The 19,933-nt window shown below is 36.9% G+C and overlaps 1 protein-coding gene across 2 annotated transcripts in view; it reads right to left on the bottom strand.

Annotated features, from left to right (window-relative positions):
• Positions 1–18,993, bottom strand: part of CSRNP3 (cysteine and serine rich nuclear protein 3) — a 193,383-nt gene extending 174,390 nt beyond the window's left edge. For both annotated transcript variants that reach the window (XM_034654668.1, XM_019807662.2), the window contains exons 1-2: positions 18,864–18,993; positions 1,965–2,135 (exon numbers count right to left, since the gene is read on the bottom strand). The gene's annotated coding sequence lies outside the window, so the exon portion shown is untranslated. The remainder of the gene's footprint in view (positions 1–1,964; positions 2,136–18,863) is intronic.
• Between the last annotated feature and the right edge of the window lie 940 nt (positions 18,994–19,933).

The raw sequence follows: 19,933 nt of genomic DNA, 5'->3' as shown, positions 1-19,933 counted from the left end.
GAAGGTTTAAAAAAAACAACATAGGCATGTGGAAATTGCTGCACTGGTGAGGTGGTATCTCAAAGAAATACAGTCTAGATTGAATGATGTTTTTCAGGAGTGGCTAAAGGGAAAAAGTCGAAAAATTCTTCGCAGCTCCTGCAGTGTTCCAGGGCTTGGAGAAGGAGAACTCTCCAAAGTACACAGGCAAGGTATTCAACAGTGTCCTCGAGGGTCTCGAATTTAAATATACACCATGGATAAACACAGCCAGTAGAGTCATTCTCTCTGGCTTTTAAAAACTGTCTGAAATTATAAAAATAATGTACTGCCTACTTGAAATTTGCTAAGACAGTAGATCTCAAGTGTTCTCACCACCATCAACAATAAAAACTACATGAGGTGACAGAAATACTAATTAGCTTGATTGTGCTGATCATTTCACAATGCATACATGTATCACAACATCATACTGTACACCTTAAATATGTACAATATTTATGGTCAAAGAAGATAATTAGTATAAAAAAGAAAAAAAGAATTATCTAAATTTAATCCAATCACTCAATAAAGAAGTCTAAGCATCATTCAATGCTCAGTACTCTTCAGCACTGTGGGTGAGAGCAAGGTGTATGCCTTCCACAGGGCAATAGTCGCTTAGAGGAAGAAGTGGAAGGCTACAGATAAATCTCAAACAAACCTAGCCCCCCAAACCCACTGACTGACAATAACTTTCTAGGTAACTAGAGAATCCCATTCCCAAAACAGCTGTCGCTTTCTCCCTTCTCCTAAGTGTTCCTTTATCTCCTCCTTACTTTTTATACTCCCCACAAGTTCATAAAGTTAGTTCTACTTTAGTCAAGAGATAAATGATACAAAGGCTAAACAGTCTTATAAAATTATATCTAGTTTTATTTTAAATGCTTCTAACAGAGATGAGGGAGAATTCATGAATATCAAACAAACTTTCAAATTCTTGGGAGTGGAGGAAAGAGTATTAAAAATGGAATTTCAGGGGCCATAGAGCCACACTGCATGAACATTAGTGTGAATTTGACAAGGTTGTTTTGGTAAGTTTGGTAAAAATCCCCAAACATAAACGCTCAGAAGAATAATATAGAAGAAAATATTATGGAAAAAAAACCCCACAAAACCTCTCTTTTGTGTTGGGTAATTTATATCTCTACTTCTGGAATGAAGCTTTAAAAAGGAAGTTGACATCCATCATCCTCTGGGACTTTATTTGACCTTGTTCAGTTTTGCTTTGGATGATTAACTTCCAAAACTAATTTAGAGATCCCTCTTTCCCTAATGATTGGGACTGAATGGACACAGAGATGATAGATGTTACATGTGCATCATTTAGAAGGGAGGCAGTTTAGAGTGGCTACAATTTTAAGTTGGAACCTACTGCACTAAGGCAAATGACGTTGTTCACAATAACTGCTTAGGAAAGGCATATGCGTGCAGAAAGTGGCACTTACTATTGGGCACGAACCTGGCCTCAAGTGTGAGGTTTACCAGTGATCAAATAATGATAGAAGCTGAGGGCTTTCAAGGCTTTGATTTCAGAGCAGAATTCTTCTAAAAACAAACATCATTTTCTCACCTAGGAAATAAGTGTGTTATACTGAGGGCTGCTAATTCCATAACTCATTGACCAGTATGATTAGAAGTTCAAAAAAGCTCAACTGATCAGATTTCCAAAAGGTGGATTTCAGAAAGATGAAGGCACAGAGGAAGTTATTTTCAATTGCTTACCTTCAATTGGACTCATTTCTGCCTCTCAGACTCACTCCATAGAGAGGAACAGAAGAATGCTACTGAGATTTAATGAACCAAAATGAAAGCACATTTTACAAATAAGTCTGATGTGACGAAAAACTTGGAGCAGATATAAGGTAGTGGATAAAGAGAGAAACTCCAGGAATCTACTGTCCAACACAATTTAGAGTACAGCCTGAAATATAGCTTCAGATACTCACCAGTGAAAAGATTACAAGTGGACGGATTGACACTGTCAACACTGTCAGCACCGTCACAGCTAAAAACTTCATCATCCGATTCCTGCACAGAGGAGCAGGGTAAGGAGCCGTCAACTTCTTCAAACTTCCCCTTTAAAATTCCACTCATAGCTGCAGCGCTGTCACATGTACCTGTAACAGGAACGGGAACAACAGGGCACTGAAACGTCTGACCACACCACAGTCCAAGTCTCCAAATCGTTTTCTGAGGCTGTAATTTTTTGAACCACATCTACCACATGCAGAAATTATTCTTCTATAATGTTTGAGAGCACTGAAAACAATTCTACCCTGATTTATTGTTATTTGCATTCTCATTTCTGACAACGGCATTTTATAAGAAAAAGCCCAAATTAAGAATGGGGAATTAGAGCACTGCAGAAGGAAATATGGTTCACTGTTTTGAAACGTCAAAACAAGAGTCCATTACATTTATTTGATTTGTTCTAGTAAATCGTGCCCTGTCATTGACAGAGCTAGAGTTCAGAACAAAATAGATCACTCACTTGCATGCTGTCATACCCAGAGCATACTGATTAGGGCATGTCTATCTTGCTTGGGATTTCTTTTTTCTCGGGTACAAAGCATCTACTTTCCTGGGGCTCTTTGTCCGTCAAAAATCAAATTGGTTGCTAGGAATGGCTGGCTATACCTGCAGAATTTAGATGCCTTATCATGTTTCTAGTCAATTCAGCAGAGCTACGGGGAATACTTGAGTCCTATGCCAAGGAGGCTCATTGAATAGATTTTATGCAGCGTAAACCACAGTCCCTAAATCTTTTACTGAATAAAATATTAATTTGAGACTCCTCACTCTCTGTATCAACATGGTCAGTGAAAACCAGTCAGAGGTAGCCTGATGTATTTTAAAAATTTGTTAATGTCAATTTAGATGAGTCATTAAACCTCTGAGAGTCATAATTTCTTAATAGCTACAGAGTAACTGTTAGGATGATCAGCAGTTCCTCCAGTGGCAGGCAACCTCAATGAGTAAAGAGGGTCAGATATAATAAAATCACGAAGTCATCTCAGTCTTCTTTTTTGTCTACTGCTATTTGTAACAAAGGTATCAAGAAATACTCCTCTATCCTACTGGGACAGGAAAATTAAAGGGAAATCATGAAAAACTGCTTTTTTTGGTCCTTTTCCCACTTCTATTCTTATTAGAACCTACACCTCCATGTTACACATGCCTTACAGAACAGATAAGGTATGTACTCCTTGTAAAGGTCAAAGAGTTCATGACTTCTTTTGAATCTTCCAGCACAGTAGATAACATCTAAGGAGCCACCCCTCCAAGACCACTGACTCACCAAGACTCCTGGCTCCAGGGCATAAGCGACTCATGGAGGACACCTAAACACTGGTCTTTGCTCCTGGATGCCCGAGAATACATGTGCGCCAGACCACCACCTTCAATAAAAACCCCAGACCCCAAGCAAAGATGAGACTCACTCTTCTTTCCTTTCCAAGTCTTCCGATGCTCTGCCTGTATCTGCACTCTCTCTCCATAAACTCTGCTCTCCCTTCCTCTCGGCGCATGTTTGATCTCTATCCTTGTGCAAAGCCAAGGACCCTCTTGGCTGGTCCTGTGGGACCCCTCTGGGTCCTCAAACCCCACCAGCCTGCATCACTGATAGCATAGGCACAATAATAAATGGTCTCACAACCAAGGAGATAGCCGGTAGTAAGTAGCATGAACTGTGGTGAAGTAGAAATGTACAGCCAGGCCAAAGGTGGAAGCTGCTACTCAGGTCCAGGTCATTCTAGCGCCATGCTTTCCCCGCTGAAGCTGCTCTAACACTTGGCCAGTGTCCCACTCACATTCAGAAGCAGTCCTTTGCACTGTTACTTTTACATTCCCCATTCCCCTCTTCCTTATTCATCTTGTTTATAAAATTAAAGGAGCAATTTTTAGATTACATTGTAATTTAAAGCCCAACTTGGACTGGCTCTACAAGAATGACAAAGAATGGTTCAGATAGGTGACACAGAAGGGCTCACAGACTAAGAAATCAAAACCTTCTCTTCTCCAGTCACCCAGTGTGATACCTGAAATGCCTCTGCTAGAAAATATCAGCGGAGGAACAAACTGATTTTACAGAAGACATTGCACGATATATGCTACCAAGGAAAGGTAACATCTGAAGCCATTATATCTCAGCATGGCAGGCCTATCTATGCCTTTTGGTAACACGGAACAAGTCTAACTAGAGTGACTTTCGTAAAAATATGGTAACCGTGGGACTGGCTACCCTCCTTGGGCCTCTCATTGACCTCACAGTCTCCTGTTGCAGTAGCTACATTTCCTTGGGATATACTTGTTCCAAGTTTTTCTGCTGACTGGCTTCCTGTTTCTGTGTTTTCCGATTCCTTATACCCCCAGCAGGTGCATGGCTTTGGCTTTTGACAGATCTGCCTCGACTTCATTGTATCTTGCAAGTTTGAACTCTGAACACTAGTTGACTCATTCTTTCCATACACCTCAGTTCAAATTATTGAGAAAGGGAATCTGAGGGTCTTCATTTAGTTATTTATGCCATTCTATAGAAATGAGATTTGTTTGTTTTTTGCCCTTAATTTAGAGGTTATTATTTATTTAGTAAACATCTCAATAGATGCTTCTATCAGGAACTAGTGACTATCTTATCATTAAATGATAAAATAAGAACACAGGGAAAAAATTCCTTTCTCCAATGGTACTTATTTACTAGCTACAGATAAGTCAAATAAATAAAAATAAAAAATCAAATAAATAAATAATAATAAACAGATAACTAAATTAAATATGTAATATGTCCTATGGAGATCAGTGTTATGGAGAAAAATAAGCAGTTAAATGGTATAGTGACTACAAGTTTGGCTGATAGAGAACATCTCATTTTCAATTGATTGGAGAGCTAATGTCACAGTGAGGAAGGATATCATGAAGATATGGAGGAGGTAAGGGGGCCAGCAATTTTGACATCTAGGGGAAAAGAATTCCAGGCCAAAAAAAAAAAAAAGGTGTGTGCCAAAGTCTTGGGCTGGGCATAGTGGGCAATTAGGGTGGACGAGAGTGGAGGCTAGATTGTGTAGCACCTGGGAGGACTTCGGCCATTACTCCACATGAGATGGAAGCCACCACAGGCCTTAAGTCATGGAGTAACAAGATCTGACTTATATTTTTAAAGGTGTACCCATTAGCCTGTTATTTCACAAGAAAAAACAGGGCTGAAGGTAAAGGGACAACAGATTTAATGGGAAAAGGGAAAGGTCTGGAATTAAGGAACATACTTAGAGAGGACTTAGTGACTCCGAAGAGCAGTTAAAGTCAGAAAACCTGACTAGTCAGAGGACTGGAGAGGTCATAGTTTCTTTTGAGGAGGAGGAACTTAAAAAGAGTTTGGAAGGGGAAAGGAACCAAACTATTTCTCAAAGCAATATGATTACTTAATTTTACCTAGAACCAACTCTGTCTCTAGATTTACCAATTATTTTATGGCAGTGAAGGCTATCTTATCTGCTAGGTTTCAAATAGGACCAATTCAGATACATTGGTACCACTTTGTAATGTTGTTTTGGTGAATAAAATTAATAAGAGAGTAAGCTTTCCTTTATCACTCTAAAGGAATATTTCTTTTAGTTCGGCAGAAAAGAGAGAATAAATGGATGTTGGCCATTATCCATGGGAAAATAGAGGTAAAGAGTTAATAAATATTTTATTCCCAGCCTTTCTAAAGTTACTTATTCAAGATTTTTAAAAAGTCAAATATACAACCACCACCTGCTACTGCAGGGATTATAGGACTCTGGATCTGTTTAAAAGTCAGACAGTCTCCAGCTTAAAAAGTCATGGAGGAACCTAATATAACTGTTCATTATTTGGTTGAAGTGACTCTCTTATCTTCAGGTGACTTACAGAGGTTTTAGAAGAATTACAGAAAAGCTCCTAAAGACTGAAAGCTGTTGATAGATTTTTTTTAAATGTTGGTAAAACTTAAGTTTGTTAGTTATAGGAAACTTTTTGGAAATTTTTCTTTAGCTGATATAAAATCAACATAAATAATTTATGTGGATTTGCTCATATTTACGCTTTTAGGTCCTGGTGGCCCTGAAGAATCTTGGACAAAGTCATTGAAGAGAGATGGGACTGTAGAACTCAACAGTGGAGGAAACACAAAGAAAGGAAGGATAGGGGGGAAAATGTCCCAAAGGATAACAGACACTTGTTGAAAGAGAAAAATTCCATCCTACAGATTGTGTTTGCCAATCTGATCCCACTGGAGTGTGCTCTGGATTGTAGGACTAATATTGCAATACTACAATTATTTCCATGGCAACAGACATGAGATCATTCAGGAGAAGCTAAATTGGAGATTAAGATGCTCCCCCATCAGATTTCTGCAGTAAGAAGTGGGAAGGAAGACCAAAGAAAAGTTATGAATGTTGAGTTTTTCCCAACCACATAGTCAAGTGGAAGCAATCCCAAACAATATTAAGTCACCCTAGGACACAGAATACCACTTTGAGAGTATGTGGCTGGAAGAAAAGGTTAGCAAACAGGAAAGAGGTATGTGGCTTAATTTAAATTTGCAAGCATCAAAAAGAGTATGCTAACTTGTATGTATTTGTTAGAAGTCAATAGTTTCATAATTCTACTTCAGGGCCCCCAAAAAGGTCTTGTGTTTCCTAGGTCCAAAAAAGGAAATTTTTCTTAGGATCTAGTAATTACTTTTAAGGAGAATATAAAATATAATTTTCTTAATACTGCTTCTAATATGAAAGTAGTTACAATTTATACATCCATCAAATAGAATAGCCAGATTTTGAATTAAAATATTTCAAACAACAGTTTAATACTTTAATACAAACCCAGGCCCTCAAAAAGCAAGAGATTATCAGTATTTAAGAGAAGAAAATTTTACGCTCTTAATTTTTATGTTCAACTGATAATGTAATGAGAAGTAACTGAGTCAAGACAGATTGCTAAAAGAATGCAACGGTAAAAATATAATTTGCCATTTTGAGGTCAGAGCTACTATGAATGTTGGCATTGACCTTTCTACAAATGGAATTTTTTTTTTGTAAATAATAGTTTAGAATTTCTATAGATCTTCCCTACGAACTTGAATATTCATTATTAGGCAAGTTTTACAGAACAAAATACCCAATGGTTGATTTTTTTATTAGATAACTCTAATACCAGAGAGCCCAAATATCTAAATAGTAAAGTTCCACAACCACATAAATATATTTTTATGTTCTTTTTATTTCCTCTGTAATAAGGACACTTCCTATAGAGCTAAATACAACTGTAGGACTGGGTTGATTACTGAGGTTAATTGGCAAAAACTAGAACAAGAGTGGGACAGATTGATGGAGCTAGAGATAGAGGCAGAATAAAGCTGAGTAAAAATATGGATGGTCCTGGGGATATGGAGGGAAGCGGGGCAAGGGAGAAGTCTGAGAAGGGAGAGGGAGATCCCCAAAGAAGAAATGGACAATTAAGCGACTTGAGAGATCCGGGCATTGATTTTTATCAAGGAATTACTTGCAGAGAGCAAGAGGTATTAGAACCCACCCTGGGCTGTAGAATCTGGAGAAATGCTAGTTCCGAAGATCATGAAACCTTTGGGTTGAGAGGGAACTGGGAAGGATTTCTTTAATCTGAATTTGTGGTGATAATCTTGATCCCCAATTAAAAACACAACTGTTACTTTGAAATTAAAGATCTGAGAGGCTGGAACTGAAAAATCTTAGGAGAAAAAAGCAATCTGTGTTGTTACTGTCACCACTAATTGGCCTTCAGGTACAGGGAAGCAGTGATACATACCGCAGAGGATTTAAACTGGGCTCATCGTTAACATTTCCAGAGGGTGTCTTTAAAAATATAGAGTCCCAGGAACCATTAGGAATCATGGCATGATGAAAAGAGGGAAGCCAGTTGCTTAAAAATTTGGTTTCATCATTTTCTAAATAGGAGTTTTACAGCAAGTTACTTAATTTCTCTGAGCCAAAGTGTTCTCATCCGTGAAGCAGGGCTAACAGCTATGGTATAGTGCTAGAACAGGCCCTGCAGTGCTTTCCTCATAATTGTTCAGTTCTACCTCCTCCACTGGTATATGTATTGCAGATATCTTGTATTATAGCTGAAACAAACCAAAAACCATTCTCTAAAATCCTGACTCAGAGTGTCATTTAGCCACTTTAATATAAAGCAGGGCTATACATTAGGAATGAGCGACCGGACCACACCATTTGCATTTTGAGGCATTGAATGAAAGTCAACAGCACACCCGCAAACACACACACAAACACACACACACACACACACACACACACACACACACAAAATGAGGAGAGATGATGCAAATTCTTCTTCTGAGGATGCTTATGTTGTTCTGATTGATGGACGTGGCCAAACAGACGTGTGAGTATGTTCTTCTCATCAAGTGACCCTGTCTAGCCAAAAGCCTACCTCAAACTTTAGGAAGGATGCTGAGACTCCCTAAGAAGTCTCTGGAAACCTAGTCATACCTACAGCCATCTGAGGAGACTTGTCAGGATCTGTTCCCTTCCTTGTCAAGTGAGCGTTTTGCTAAAAGGCCACCTAAGATTCTAGGAAAAAACGTGAGTTGATTAGCATCGCATATGCAATTTTGTAACCTATAATTTCTCCACTTCTATCAAGAAGATCCTTCTCATTCAATATTTTTCAAAAACTATGTGTTTTTGTTTTATTTGATTCTTAGTTTTGTGCTTAAGGCTACATAGCATTTCATTGAATAGCTATGCCATAACATTTAACTAAAACTCTAAAGGGAGATGCTTAGTTTCTCTTTAAGTGTTTATTATTATAAATCAAGTATAATTAACTTTTCTTTTGCATACCTTTGTGTATATCTCTGATTATATGTTTAGGATAAAACCCTAGAGGTGGAATTACTGAGCTTTCAATACACATTGTCAAATTACCTGGCAGAAAGTTTCTACCAATTTGTTTCTTTAATGGTGCACTGGGACATCATTTTACCATACCCTTGCCATGACTGTGGCATTGCAATTTTTTAAAAATATCTATGAGTTTTAGGGCACCTGGTGGCTCAGTCAGTTAAGTGTCTGACTCTTGGTTTCAACTCAGGTCCTTATCTCATGGGTCACGGGATCAAGCCCCATGTCAGGCTCTGCACTCAGCGGGAATCTGCTGGGATATTCTCTCCCTCTGCCCCTTCCCCTACTCTCTCTCTCTTTCTCTCTAATAAATAAATAAATGTTTAAAAAATAAAATAAAATATCTGTGAGTTTTTCAGATACTCTGTAAGAATAAGAGCTACACACATATAGTATTTACTATATGCCAGACACTGTTCTAGCACCTCACATATATATTAGAGTAGATTCTAAAATGGCATCCCTATCCCCTAGTGTGCATGCCTTGTAAACCCCCAGGATCTAAAATATGGTGAGATATCACTCCTGTGACTATGTTCACATCACAGGGCAAAGGGATTTTGTGTTATGTACTTAAGGTCCCCATATCAGTGACCTGATAAGAGATTATCTAGGTGAGCCTGACCTAATCACATGAACCCTTTAAATCTTGAGGTGAGAAATTAAAGGTGAGAAGAATTCAAAGTAAAGAAGATGGAAGGAGTCCTGTGACAGTGGATGTGTGCAGCCTCTAGGAGCTCTGAGAGCAGCTCCAGCCACAGCAAGCAGGAAACACGGACCCCAGTCCTATAACAACAAGGAGCTGAATTCTGCCAAAAAGGATAGCTGGGAGGTAGATTCCACCTGGCCCCCTCTCCCACAGAATTACCAGACAAGAACTCGGCCAAACTGATACCTTGGTTTCCACCTTGTGAGATCCTAAGCAAAGAACTTAGCCACACAGTGCAGGATTTCTGAACTACATGCTAATAAATGGGCATTGTTTAAAGTTGCTAAATTTGCAGTAATTCGTTACACAGTAATAAAAAACTCACCATCTTATTTAATCCTCATTGCACATATATGAAGTAGACATTATTAATAGCATTTTCCAAAGAAAAAACAAAGCATAGAGAAAGGAGGTGACTAGGCGAAGATCATCAAGTTAATTAGAGGCGGTGTGCGAACCCAAGCATTTTGGTATGTGGAATCATACTTTTAATCACCATACTGTTTCTTGACTTTTGATGGTATCTTACTGCTTGAAATTGGTTTTCTCTGAATATTTGAGAGTCAGAACTATTTTTTGTCTTATGCTTTCTTTCCATTTTTACTGGGTTTCTGTGTGTATTGTGTGCATTTGTTTAAGTTCCTTAACATCTTTTTTCCCAATAAAGTATACATCAAGCTTGTGTTTAAAGACATTTTGTTCTAGCTATAACGAGCACACTCTGGTTTGTGATTTTTGTCATTTTTACATTACCTTTACAGAGAAATAGGTCATGAACCCTTTTTACATCCAAGTGCCTTCCTAGAATTTAAATCAGAATTCCTTGGGATTCCTTCATACTGTCCATTATGTTCTATTTTTTCTTAATTAATAAATTGCTTTTCTTTTAAATAAATGGATCATAATAATGTTGCTGAGTCCTTAATTGGTGCCAGAAACTAAATTCTGTGAATGTGCTATCTCATTTGCGCTTATAATGACTCTGAAATGAATATTATTGTTTCCTTGTTATCATTGAACTACATGAAGCTTAGAATGTATGTTACTCATGTATTTTGGACATAAGACTCCTTTGTGACAGCAAATATTTTGAAACATAAGTGCACATGCCACTTTGTAGAAATTTAAAAACAAACCATAGGGGGAAGAAAAGAGAATATAAAATTTGAATATATTACTTTTATGAAGAATATGCAATTCATGGAGTAATTTTGGAAATGTTTTTATATTGGAAACATGGGAACTTTTTTCATATTGAAAAAATTATTAAAACATGTTTTAACCTTGGAGTTAGAGATTCTTCAGGAGATTATAGATATACACCTGTCTTAAAAATGATTAATGTAGCATATACAAAACTTGATCCACAAAATTTTAATGGATGAAGCTTTGTGTTGGAAAGGGAGTCTATGATCAAATAAGTCTTGAAAATCCTTAATACTATATACCCTTTTTGAAGAATCTCACTGAGCATAATAAAGGCTATACAGAAATTGATATTGTTTAAATTTTGTCCAGATTCTTGCAAATTTATTTAAGCACAGAATATTTTTTTCATGGAATATTCAATAACATTTCTCAGAACTTTGAAAAATGTTTTACTGGTTTGATATTTTGAAAGTCCTACCACTGTTATCCATTAATGATTCTAGGATTCGTTTTCACCATTAAGAAAACATGGAAAAATACCATCTCATACGATACTAACTTAACTAGTTGATGTTCAATGATCTAATTGCAGTTTATGTGGAAGAGGAGAAAAACTTGCCAATCAAGAGGAATTTTATGGTTTTTTTTTTTAAGATTTTATTTATTTATTCGACAGAGATAGAGACAGCCAGCGAGAGAGGGAACAGAAGCAGGGGGAGTGGGAGAGGAAGAAGCAGGCTCATAGCAGAGGAGCCTGATGCGGGGCTCGATCCCATAACGCCGGGATCACGCCCTGAGCCGAAGGCAGACGCTTAATCGCTGTGCCACCTAGGCGCATGGTTTTTTAATACCTTAATGAAGAATTATACTTAGAAGGCCATTAAAAACCCTGGGTATTGTTTGGCTCCATTCTTCCATTCTTAGTTTCCAATTCTTAGCTTATAAACAGAAAAGGATGACTAGCAATAACAAGGAAAATTCCACACAATTCCAAAGTATGTTCCAAATTCTGTGGTGAAAAGTGTTCAACATATATCTATCAATCTTTACAATATCACCCAAGTTGATCACTGAATTTTACAGAACGGGAAACAGAGGCTCAGATACCTTAAGTCACTTGTCCAAATTTACAGAGGCAGTAAGATGGTATGCCTAAGAGCTGAATGACAGTCTGCCTGATGGCAAAGTCCATTATGCATCCCATCAATTCTTACGCTGTACTACCTAAAAAACTAACAGGCCTGCCAAAGTTAAAATACCCTATTAGCTCAAAGTATGCATTTCTAGAAATAAGCATGCTGACTGGCTGACTAAATCATTCATTTAAGGGGTATATATGTATACCACAGTACAGTCCACACATAAATGAGCCCAGTAATGGTATATTAGGAATCACTCTTTCTCTATAAACTCCCAGAAATCACATCAGGGCATAACATTCTTTTTTTTTTTTCTTTTTGGTCAGTTCTACCTGGCTGTGGTAGACTGTGGGACTTCCACTGGTGTTATATTATATGCCTACCTTTACCTCGAGACATATTAAATCCCAGTAAAATGGATATATAAACTCTCAGCATGCAACCTTGATTTCTTTGTAGCTGATTCTACATTGTCACTTGCCAGACATTACGGCTTAGACTTGTTCACCAGAACAAAATATAAATGTCAGAAAGAGGGCCCAGAGAAGAAGAAAAATATTGCTGATCAATTCTAATTTTAGTCAAATGTTGCTGAACAACTTAACTCAAGAGAGTAAAGAATAACTGAATAAGAATATATGTATGAGAACGTTCAGAGATTGGTAAAATACATATTACTACATCTTATACAAACATGATTTAATGTTTATTACATATTAATACAAAAATTATAATTAACTATGTTAATTTACAATTAATCCATTCACTTAATACATGATGATGATGGTGTGTGTGTGTGTGTGTGTCAAAAACAGAGTAATAGATAAGGAAACAGCACAGAGCAGGGAGTCATGAGATGTGGCACGTATGCAGATGAAATCCCCTGTTAGAGTAGGTGAGCTCAAATGGAGTTTGCACAATAAAATGTCTGCAATATGTAATTTTTCATGGCTTAACAACATGACATGGATGTTGTTATATTGAAAAGCCTTAACAGAGAAGCCTATGGAAGGAGGGTACTATCTCAGAACGGAATGGGTGTCTGTCATTGGGAGGGTACAAGACAAGAGTAAGATGACTACCTGACAAGACTATTCCCTTAGTCGATCAGCAAAACAATTTGGGGCACATAGTATTATCAGGCATTATATTAGATGTCATTGATAGAGACAAAGGATACCCCTGCCACCAAAAATTATAGTTAAGACAGCTGAATAAAAATTTATGGAGAGGTCAAAAAAGTAGCTGTCATGACCTCACCAAGAAGCCATGGCAGGAAGTGCGGGACAAGCCCGAGGTAGTTCTGGGTTGTTTTCACTGACTCTGCGCAGAAGTTGTGTGGAGATCTCTGCATATAGAAGCTGAAAAGGGGAATCCCCAGGCTCAGTTTCCCATCTGACGCTGAGCTCTAGAGAACTTTATTGTGTAACATGGGAGAGTCTACTCGGGGCCCTTACTGATTTAGCTATAACAGTTAGCAAACAATCTCAAACTTTAAGGATGAGTCTTATGAGCTACCAGAAAGGAATTTTGAGAAAGCAAAACAAGGATTTTTAAAATAATGTTCAAAAGACTTTTCTAGACTCTTTCTGACTTAATATGCTGACAGCATCACAACCAGTATTACCTGGGTAATGACTGATGACAGATATTGATTTTTCTGTGGCTAGCCCAAACTGGGAGAGAAAAGGAAATCTTTGTAAATGCATTCAGGAGTCCTGTTTGGGAAATTATTTCTTTCATTTATTAAATATATTGTGATAGATCCACAACATGACAGCAGCTAACTGTATCAACGCTTACTAGAAAAGAAAACTAAAATGCATTTTTTACCATGACAGCAAGCTCACAAAAAGTCAAGGGGACTGTGACAGTAAGTCAAAGAGATCAGTGAAAGGATACCAGGAGCAGGTCTGCAGTGGAGAGTTCTGTGCAATTCTAAAATTCCTGTGCTCTTATGCTTTGTGGACCATCTGGCCACACCATGCTTTTTCGCCTTCTTCCAAAGTCCTCCTAAACTGGATGCTTTTCTTGCATCCAGTATTTAATGCATTATATCCAATATTTAATACAAACACATAGTGTTTGACTGTTGTTATTTTGCATAAGCAAATGCTCAGTTTCTTACTAAAAAAAATCACTGGGAATCCTCTCTGTGCCTTTCCTTCTTCATAGGTAAAACGAGCAATTCAGGAAGAAACTATCTCTACAGGCCAGTCCCATGTTTCTAGGGTAACAGAAGACTAAAATATTCACAGGGAATACATGAAAATAAAATGAGTATTTGCCAAAGGATTTTATAGTCAATATTCTTTAAAGATACAAAAATTCACATAAGAACTACTTTTGCCTGATGGTTGATGGTTTTTGTACAAATGTGCAATGTGAGTCAGGAGAAATATTGAAATGTGTATACCACCTTTTGTTGTTGTATTGGAAGTTACTGTGTTAAGCTCTTTTTTTTTAAGATTTTATTTTACTTACTTGAGAGAGAGAGAGAGCATGCACAAGCAGGGGGAGCGGCAGAGGGAGAGGGAGAGGCAGGCTCCCCGCTGAGCAGGGAGCCCGATGTAGGGCTCGATCCCAGGACACTGGGATCATGACCTGAGCCAAAGGCAGATGCTTAACCTACTGAGCCACCCAGGCACCCCGTGTTAAGCTCTTATCTACCTAAAGTAGAAAGTCTTTGCAAATAAATCACATAGATTCTATTCACCTCTTAACCATAAGATTAAAAGGAAAGGCAAAGTTGAGCTCCTGTCAAGTGGTTTTCTTGCCAGAGTATTATTCTTAGAATTGGCATTGACATTTATCAAGGTCATCATAATCTTGAATTAAATGCTTAAAAATTATGTTGAGTCTGTATTCTCAGAGTATGCACATTCAGCAGTTTTCAGGTCAAACTATTTAGTGTATTATAACAACTGAGATCTGAATAATTGATTGACAAATCAAATGATCCGTCCAACTGATTCACTGAGTATGTGAAACATCCAAATGTGATCATTAGCTTGATAATCAAATCCAGTTCTTGCTTTTTGATGTACAAAGTGGTAATTAAAGAGTGATGATGCTGCTTTGGACCAACCCCCCCTTCTACACCTAGATAGGCCCTATCTTATATTTTATCAGGTATTAAATATATACTAAGTCAAAACTAACTTCCGATCAATGATATGTTTGAATTATGGCCTATCATGGTACAAAGGTTAAACCAATTTTTCATCTCCTTTGAATTACCTGAGTACCTAGTACAATTTGAACATTGGGAAACCAGACGCAAGCTTTCTTACCCTGGTGTAACTTCCATTTCTTTTAGATCCCACCCTTCCATTCCCAGCAATGTGGGGTTATGTGCCAAACTAGCATGTTTCCATGACAGATATAAAGTTGTCTACCTGCATTATAGGGGCAGCTATTTGTATTTCATTTTCCTGAATACATTTTGTGAGACTTAAGAGACCCATGTAAACTTACCTACGAATCTAGCAAGCTACTTGCAGCAAATAAAGAACCATGGAACAGTAAAGAGATGCTACTAACAAACTGTATTTTAAAATCATCTGTAGGTGAGCATGAGCCAATGCAATGCGTTATTTTCAGGAAATTGAAATGCTCTTCATAACTTTGATCATGCCTGCAATAAGGGTTATCCTCACAGGTTGCACGACCCATCTCCTCGTCCATCTGCTTTGTTGTCAGTGTGCTTTTTAAAGTCATCTGTCTTTATGCTGAACGTGTTGCCCCTGAAGGGCTTTGCTCATGTTAATTGATGAAAACTAAACACCGCCCATCACCCTAACGCGTTGTGAAAAATAATGTTCTGCCATACCAAATTAATTTAAGTAATGTGTTGGCTAGATATTAAATATATTAAAATATAGTTTAAGCATGTGATATTTTATTTGCTGCATTACTAACAGTAAATCAAATAGACTAAGGTTAATCTTATGAAAATAGAGTATTCTATGTCAAAAACATTGAAGTGAGAGGTAAAAGAGAAAATAGGAATCTTACGTGGATTATAATAAAATAATAGGAAAGATATAACTTTCCCTCTCAACAATGAGCTGAGAGAAAAAATATTTATAATGAAAATGTTTTAATTTAGGAAATTGCTTAGGGTAAAATATGATGATAATTGTGATTTTTACTTCTTATTTTAAAAAGCCACATACAATGAAATTATATTCCAAGTAAAGCAAAAGGCTTCAAATAAAACAAAAAGAATATATGTGTATATATAACAATTCCTGTTAAATTTCAAATACAATATGTTAATAATATTAAAACAGTTTTTAGGTTGTTATGATGTATAATTTTTTATATATTAGATTACAAAGGTAAGGAAATGACTGCATTATAGAAACAGTGTGGACATCAAGTTTAAAAAAGTCTTCATTAGTCAAAATATGAATTTGTTCTTCTTCATTATCCACTGCCTGAACATAGACCTCAAGCTTTTCTTTCTATGATTAAAATGACTGATGCACTGAAATATGTACCATAATTTTATTGTCTCGTTCAGTATACTACTAACCACTACAAACAAAAAGAAAAAGGAAAGTATTATGCAAAAGGAAAATACGTAACATATAAGCACATAACATATAAAAACCTATATCTGAATCTTAAAAATGCTCTAAAGGAAAAAACAAATGGTATTGCGTTTGCCATCTCTCACAGAACAGCCTTACATGGTTTTCATTTGCCTTGTTTCATCCTTCACTTGGACAGGAAGCTCTTAACTGTTTTCTTTCATGCTTTTTTTTTTCTCTCTTGCCTCCACACTAGCACGCGCGTGTGCGCGCGCGCGCTACCCCTCCATACACCCGCCCCCCACCCCAACACACACTCTCTTTTTTCCTGTAGTCTCTGCAGTAAAAGCTACCATAGTTATCTCATGGAGACGTCTCATGCAGACGCCTCATGCAGACGTCTGCCAGTGGATGATAGGAAATGCTGATTGAGAAAGGGTTTATCTACTTTTCATCCAAAATATGTGAACCATTAAGGAAATTATAAAAAGCAGCAACAATATACTCTGGTTTTATTCAGAACCTTTCCCTTAGCGATTATTAAAAGGATGATATTTTTAGCCAAAGAAAGCAAAATGCATCTGCAGCAGCTGGTTTCCAAGGAAACAGAATAATTTAAAACCATGTGGAACTCTGCTCTCTAATTTTCATCAATTCCCCTTCATTCCTGGAGGTAGCTTTACTCGGAATTTATAATTTTCAAAAAACATAACTGCCTTGATTTATTTTTTTCTAACACATTTTAGGAGGTGACAACTATCTGGTCTTATATATCACCTTTAATTCCAATCTAGGGGTAGATGAATTTCTACCATCATTTTGTTTTAAAAACCAAGATCAGAAGAGTCCATCAATAATTAGGAACATAGCAACATTGCAGTATCGTATAATGATTTTTGAAATCCAGAAATAGTTCAAAACAAACCATGCAAGTGTATCTGCTTGGGTCAATAGGGCATAAGCATGTAAACATATTATTAGCTATATTTAGTATATTTAGGAAATTTAAGATAGTTCTCCATTCATTTAGATGATCTTTCCCAATATTCAGTAGTTTTTCTCCCCCTCTTCTTTTAATTTTTTAAGAACTGTTTTGCTTTTGTCTGTCATTTAAAAACAAAATGCATTTCTCAAACAAAAACAAAACGCAAAGACGATCAAAAAACTTCTTAGATATGGTACATATTCATTCCTGTTAGTTTGTGATTCATTCAAAGGAAGTATTTTAAAAATACTTGAACACGTGATTTATATCAGTGAAAGACTTTTATTTTATTAAAATCAACAAATCTTAATTGATGGCCAATGTGCCCAAGTCAGTAGCAATATTTTTTAAAAGAAGCTTGATTTTAATGAGATCTCCCCTTAACTGCCCCATGTTCATGAATTAAAATAACTAGAAAATTAAATGACTTGTAGTAAAATTATTTTTCTTCTTTTTACTGTAAGTGTGTCATTTAGTCTATACATTTAGAACTCTTGCCTATTTTCCCTAAGGGAAAATCAAAGACAGTATTAAGAGATACAAGCAACTGGTAAAGTAAAATCTTAACTTCCAAGCTGTTAAAAAAGAAAATTATTGCCCTAGAGATATTACCAACAATATCAATGCTGGGAAGGAACCCTTATTTAGATATATGTGATTGATAAATGAAACTGCCAATGAAATTTGCCTATTAAACTGTTATTTTTTACAGCAATATTTAATCCTTCACAAACAGGTTTCTGAGCTTTTAAAATGAAAAGCATGCTGCTAAAAATAGAGTTGTTTTATCATCACATAAGCTTACAATTTACTAAATAAAATACCACTACTCAATAGCATGAGATTTATCAAGAGGAGAAAGTGAAATAAAAAGCGTAAACGCACACAAATCATTCATTCTAATGCAGCACTTAACGAGTCTACAACCTGAAAAATTATTTTCCTAGACCATTTACTGTATTGTAAATATTAAAAGGCATCACATGAAATTTTATGTCGTATTTTCAGAGAAAGCTCCATTTTCTCCGAACCTGTGGAATTTACCGGGCTTTCCTCATCTTTCCTTTCACTCCCAATCACATAAACTTCAGTAGAAACAAAAAAGACGCATGGTGACTCATAGTATCTATTAATTTTGCTTCAAGAACACTTTCCTAGAAAGTTAAACAGGGTAAGACATGCCTCTGGTGTTTTTTTGTTTTGTTTTGTTTTGTTTTTTATCAGCTAATGGTTTGGCAGGGAGGAAAAACCGCTCACTGCAACGCTTCCTTCAGCAATGAATTGGACACACTTTCGGGAAATGTCTTCAGAATAATTTTCGTATCATAAAATTGTCTCCATAAGGCATTGAGAAGCATTCTGTGTTGAAGAAAAAGATTTTTTTTTTTTTTTCTTTTTTGCTCTTACCTGTAAATATGGTTTCTGTACTTCGGCTCCGTCAGAACAGACTGAAGAGTTCACTCCTCCCTCGTCTATCCATCAGGCAGCAGCCAACCAATAACAAAGCCGGATGCCGGCGTTCTCCGGCTCACGCTCCCGGCTCGGCTGCCATCCCTGGTCTCCTCCCACCCCCACTCTCTTAGAGGGCAAATCCTTGCCGCCGGGAGAGAGGAAGGGAGTGGAGAACAGGCATATGAAGGGGAAAGGAATAAAGAGATGAAAGATATGTCAAAGAATAGCTCCAAACTAGGGGGGGAAAAAAAAATCTGCAGGTGAACGCAGCTGAAGTAAAATGCCTTGCTTTGGATTTAGGAAAATAGGGTTAATCAGTGTCTCAACCACCTGAAACTGAGGCAAACACTCATGATAAAACCTAGGTAAATTGCCTGTCTTTTCAGCTCCCCCTGATTTTTCTCAGGGGGAAAAAATGATCTCTCCGTTGTACGTTATGATATGGAGATAGAGGGGGTGAGACTGAACATCAAGATAACATCATGCATATGGTTGCATGAGTTTGCAAAGAGGTAAAATTAAAATGAATCAAGACCCTTTTTGTTGATGTAAATGTAATGTATTTGCATTTCAACCTCTGTTTGGCACTGTTTCCATTGAAAACCAGTTTCAGAGTCTAATCAGTATGAAAAAGCTATTTCTTCCCGAGAATTAGAATATTTAAATATTTCAAAGCTATGTGGTTTGCGTTACCTCGGATTCCTTAAAAGCTGGCATCAATTTGCCTTTGTGAATGATGGAGCTTGTTAAAGATTAAAAAGGGATCTGCCACTTAGTTGCCACGTCTCAAAGTGACTAATTGAACTCCAATTTTATTCTAATAACCTTGGGCAAAATCATTTCACTTTTGAACTAATTATATAACATGTATAAAAGGACAACTGAGGAAAGCATTCAGTTAGAATTCTTTAAGGCAACAAAGCAAATTCATCCACAGCTTTAAGGAGGTTAGGCTGGGACTAACAAAGTAAACTATACACAGATTGTATTCTTAATTTTAAAAATAGAATACAAACCATGACTCT

The sequence above is a fragment of the Ailuropoda melanoleuca genome, chromosome 2 (assembly GCF_002007445.2).
Source record: "Ailuropoda melanoleuca isolate Jingjing chromosome 2, ASM200744v2, whole genome shotgun sequence".
Lineage (NCBI taxonomy): Eukaryota > Metazoa > Chordata > Mammalia > Carnivora > Ursidae > Ailuropoda > Ailuropoda melanoleuca.
Note: the sequence above shows the minus strand (reverse complement) of the source record. Positions and strands in the feature narration are given on the sequence as shown.